The following is a 6,004-nucleotide window of genomic DNA, read 5'->3' as shown; positions in this document are numbered from 1 at the left end:
CAGACGCACTCGTAATTTTCAGTGTTAGGCGCTAATTGTTTTTCATTTGTTTTCACGTACCCCTAAATGACAGTAGCGCTGTGATGTTTTTAAGGATGAACTGTATGGCTTGAGTTGTATGCTTTTTAGGAATCTGCCTTCAAAATGAGTTAGTCTGTCCCAAGTTTTGAAGTGAACATGTGTCTGATGTCGTTTAAGGTCCAGATTGGAAAGGACTGTTATATACCGTTGGGAGGACAAAAGTCAATTGTTGAAATATGTGTATGGAAACGTGATCTGCTGCATATGGATTGGATGCACTTGGAATAAGCCAAGTGGTGCGAAACGTGGCCGCCCTGATTGTGAAGTATGATGAAGCGTCCATTGTTGCAGATTAGCAGTGCTTCTCTTTTGGGAGGCGCTCAGCCAAACACCGACTTAAAGCGAACCGCGCTGATATTTGTGGGAGGCTGCAGGCCAGCAGTAAGTTACTCCTGACAGTCGTATGGGAACCAGATGGTCTTTTGCCCAAACAAATCCCCCAAAGTCTATGTAATCAAGAGCCTGCGCTTTACACACGGAGCTGTCAAATGACAATAAACAACCCCGTCTTGTATGCGTTAGCACGCGTATTACAACACGATGCATCAATGCTAGCATGTAGTAAAGAATGTCTACTTTCGAGGCTGCGCTATGGCAGGGTGTCCACATTCATTCATTCATTCATTTTCTACCGCTTTTTCCTCACGAGGGTCGTGGGGGTGCTGGAGCCTATCCCAGCTGTTTTCGGGCGAGAGGCGTGGTACACCCTGGACTGGTCGCCAGCCAATCACAGGGTACATATAGACAAACAACCATTCACACTCACATTCATACCTATGGACAATTTGGAGTCGCCAATTAACCTAGCATGTTTTTGGAATGTGGGAGGAAACCGGAGTACCCGGAGAACATGCAAACTCCACACAGAGATGGCAGAGGGTGGAATCGAACTCGGGTCTCCTTGCTGTGAGGCCTGCGTACTAACCAGATGGCCGCCGTGCAGCCCATTATCCATCCATCCATTCATTTTCTGTACCGCTTATCCTCACAAGGGTCGCGGGGGTGCTGGAGCCTATCCCAGCTGTCTTCGGGCGAGAGGCGGGGTACACCCTGGACTGGTCGCCAGCCAATCACAGGGCACATATAGGCAAACAACCATTCACACTCACATTCATACCTATGGACAATTTGGAGTCGCCAATTAACCTAGCATGTTTTTGGAATGTGGGAGGAAACCGGAGTACTCATGCATGCACGGGGAGAACATGCAAACTCCACACAGAGATGGCCGAGGGTGGAATTGAACTTGGGTCTCCTAGCTGTGAGGCCCTACAATATATATATATACTGTAGCATATTATTATTGCATTTCAAATGTGTATCCTTACATTATGGATTTTTGCTTTTAGAATGACCTACAGGGTATTCATTCATTCATTCATTTTCTACTGCTTATACTCATGAGGGTTGCAGGGGTGCTGGAGCCTATCCCAGCTGTCTTCAGGCGAGACGCGGGGTACACCCTGGACTGGTTGCCAGCCAATCACAGGGCACATATAGGCAAACAACCATTCACACTCACATTCATACCTATGGACAATTTGGAGTCGCCAATTAACCTAGCATGTTTTTGGAATGTGGGAGGAAACCGGAGTACTCATGCATGCACAGGGAGAACATGCAAACTCCACACAGAGATGGCCGAGGGTGGAATTGAACTTGGGTCTCCTAGCTGTGAGGCCATACAATATATAACCGTAACATATTATTATTATTGCATTTCAAGTTCTTATCCTTACATTATGGATTTGAAACCCTGCATGACGCACAAAGCCCCCGGGCCGGACTTTGGGTTCCCCTGATCTGTGCTAGCGTGCATGTGTGCGCATGCACCAGGTGGATTATGGAATGTTGTGGAAAGTTGTAAAGGCCCCATTTGGAGAAAAGCCACTTCATGCGACTGTGGCATTTTTGAAAAGCGTCTTACATTTTTTCCAGTGTGTCCGCTGCAAGTCACCTGCTTCCAATTAGACCTGGATGTCTCCTTAATGACATCCAGACCGGGCCTCTCAATCATGTCAAGGACCAGAAGCAAAACGCCAAAAAAAGAAAAGACACAATATACCTTAAATGGTGGAATGGTTTCAAATCTTTACAGCTTTGTCAAGTGCCAAAAAATGATTAATTTTTTTTTTGCGTTTGACCTCAATTGACCTTTTTTCACAAAAAGCTCCATCTTCAGTGTGTGCTCATCAGCCTAAAAAACCCTAAATCATCTTCATTTTCCATTTCATTATCATTTTATTTCATTCATCCATTGAAGAAAAAAAAACACAATCATTGTCCAATGTTGAATAAATGAAAGGAACAGAAGAAGATGGCTTACGGCTCGTTTTTAGTGGCTTTTGGTCTGCATCTGGCACCCTTTGTACAAACGGTTGTGTTTGTTGAGGGCCACAATGCATGCCAATTCAGTGCTATTTTCCAAACAATATACACATATGTTTATATCATATCTTTTATAAATATGTATAAAATGTTTGGGGTGTTGGGTCTTTGGAGCTTCCGGTGTGTTTTTATGGATTTGGGCGTGGGGTCACTAAATCCTGTCACAGGATGCACGTGTGCGCTTTATTTACAGTATGCGCTCATAAATCATTTCATAAGAATCTCCTAAATCATGAGAGTTTTATAGAGCAGTTAACTAGAGTGTGCAAAGACAAGAGGAGATGGGGGAGGGGGGGTGGGGGGTGGAGTCGCTGCAGGCTTATTGAGATGTCCACTCCATCTCCAACAGGCTCAAAGCTGTAATTACTGTCAGTGGAGCACAACCACAAAATCCACATCATCCTTTATGATGCTGCATATTTTGTGTAGGCCCGCCTGTTGCCATGGATACATCGCTCTCCATTTTGAAATCTCAAAGCTGCCCCTTTTTTGAGCGCTTGTCAATGGCTGAATGAAAAATGGACGTTGGGAGATTGATGAGGCCTTCAGTCAAGTTGATGTATGCTTCTAATCCTGCGGTCGCACTCCAATTGGAGTCCTCGCTGGGAGCGCCAGGAAGATTTAACTTAGCTCATCCACTTCCCAAACAGACCTCCGTTCTCACTGAAATCTTTTATACCTAAAACAAGCCACAGTGACTGACCAATGACAAAGCAGAATACAACAGATCATTTAGATGGGTGTAGAGATACAGATACAGGTGTACTGCTCATCTCTAATTTCTAAAGCTTTGGGACTCCAGCAAACCACAGGGGGAGACATTATCCACAAATGGAGAAAACATGGAACAGTGGTTAACCGTCCAGTTAATATTTTTCATCAAATTAATCACAGGTTTCAAATTAATCACCATTTTCAATTGTTGGAAATATGAGTTTTTTTGTACCGAATATATACCCATTATTGTAATGGGAGGGATTATAGAATTTTACAAATAATTAAAAAACTGGAGAGAGAGATTATTTATTCATTCATTCATTCATTTTCTACCGCTTATCCTCACGAGGGTCGCGGGGGTGCTGGAGCCTATCCCAGCTGTCTTCAGGCGAGAGGCGGGGTACACCCTGGACTGGTCGCCAGCCAATCACAGGGCACATATAGACAAACAACCATTCACACTCACATTCATACCTATGGACAATTTGGAGTCGCCAATTAACCTAGCATGTTTTTGGAATGTGGGAGGAAACCGGAGTACCCGGAGAAAACCCACGCATGCACGGGGAGAACATGCAAACTCCACACAGAGATGGCAGAGAGTGGAATTGAACTTGGGTCTCCTAGCTGTGAGGCCTGTGTTCGAACCACTCGATCACCGTGCAGCCCATCATCGTACTCATACTAGTAAATATTTTACTCACGTTCCTCTAAAGGTGAGTGTGTGAGAAATTTCAAGTCAATCTGACTTATAGAATGAAACTTTGGGCTTTAACAACAGTGGCACTATGTGGTATATGTGTCCGGGTCTTACAGAGATTATATTAGATTATGATTGGCTGGTTAGGTAGTTAGCATTTTAAAAATTCCTGTTTGTGTGGAATTCATTGTGCGTTAAAACCAAAACAATGCGCACTACTTGGTTTCAACCAAAAGAGGCACTGTTGAGCCAGATTGCTTGCCAACAGGGTCATGTGCCACACGTGTGCGTGCATGCATGCATGTGACGTACACCGATTAGCATCACAGTCACGGTCGCAGGTGCGGCGTTAAATCCGCATTTGTGAGGCTAAGCTTCTTGTGGGATTCAGGCGCTAATCACCTAGCAAGGATGGATACGGCCAAAGAGTAACATAGAAAGTCTGATCTTGTACAAATCATTTTATTCCACGCATGACATGACATTTGAACAGCTGCACAGTATGGAAACACGTGGTGAGAGAGTATAAAAAAAAAAGTATGTGGCTATATAATAGAAGATCAGTGATATGCATCTTAAAGTAGTACTAATATTCAAATAAATATATTTACATGACAAAGCCTGCGCTTAGTAGACATTTCATGTTGAAAGAAACTCCTATTAAATGTGCAGTGGAACCTCTAAATCTGGTCGATTTATTGGGATTGAAACAGATTCCAAAGGAAATTATTATCAGCATATATTTATACAAGTGGAAATATGTGTGTGTGCTATATACAGTGAAGAAAATAAGTATTTGAACACCCTGCTATTTTGCTATTTCTCCCACTTAGAAATCATGGAGGGGTCTGAAATTTTCATCGTAGGTGCATGTCCACTGTGAGAGAGATAAACTAAAAAGAAAAATCCAGAAATCACAATGCATGATTTTTTAACAATTTATTTGTGTGATACAGCTGCAAATAAGTATTTGAACACCTGTGTATCATCTAGAATTCTGACCCTGAAAGACCTGTTAGTCTGCCCATTAGAAGTCCACCTGCACTCCATGTATCATCCTGAATCAGATGCACCTGTTTGAGGTCGTTAGCTGCATAAAGACACCTGTCCACCCCATACAATCAGTAAGACTTTAACTTGTAACATGGCGAAGACCAAAGAGCTGTCCAAAGACACCAGAGACAAAATTGTACACCTCCACAAGGCTGGAAAGGGCTACGGAGCAATTACCAAGCAGCTTGGTGAAAAAAGGTCCACTGTTGGAGCTATCATTAGAAAATGGAAGAAGCTAAACATGACGGTCAATCTCAATCGGAGTGGAGCCCCATGCAAGATATCACCTCGTGGGGTCTCAATGATTCTAAGAAAGGTGAGGAATCAGCCCAGAACTACACGACAGGACTTGGTCAATGACCTGAAAAGAGCTGGGACCACCGTTTCCAAGGTTACTGTAGGTAATACACTAAGACGTCATGATGTGAAATCATGCATGGCACGAAAGGTTCCCCTGCTTAAACCAGCACATGTCAAGGCCCGTCTTAAGTTTGCATATGACCATTTGGATGATACAGAGGAGTCATGGGAGAAAGTTTTATGGTCAGATGAGACCAAAATAGAACTTTTTGGTCATAATTCCAATAAGCGTGTTTGGAGGAAGAAGAATGAAGAGTACAATCCGAAGAACACCATCCCTACTGTGAAGCATGGGGGTGGTAGCATCATGCTTTGGGGGTGTTTTTCTGCACATGGGACAGGACGAGTGCACTGCATTAAAGAGAGGATGACTGGGGCCGTGTATTGTGAGATTTTGGGGAACAACCTCCTTCCCTCTGTCAGAGCATTGAAGATGGGTCGTGGCTGGGTCTTCCAACACGACAACGACCCGAAGCACACAGCCAGGAAAACCAAGGAGTGGCTCCGTAAGAAGCATATCAAGGTTCTAGCATGGCCCAGCCAGTCTCCAGACCTGAACCCAATCGAAAATCTTTGGAGGGAGCTCAAACTCTGTGTTTCTCAGCGACAGCCCAGAAACCTGACTGATCTAGAGAAGATCTGTGTGGAGGAGTGGGCCAAGATCCCTCCTGCAGTGTGTGCAAACCTGGTGAAAACCTACAGGAA

The sequence above is a fragment of the Doryrhamphus excisus genome, linkage group LG12 (genome assembly GCF_037039965.1).
Source record: "Doryrhamphus excisus strain RoL-2023G ecotype Guam linkage group LG12, RoL_Dexc_Guam_v1.1, whole genome shotgun sequence".
NCBI lineage: Eukaryota > Metazoa > Chordata > Actinopteri > Syngnathiformes > Syngnathidae > Doryrhamphus > Doryrhamphus excisus.
This window is presented reverse-complemented; position numbering follows the sequence as displayed.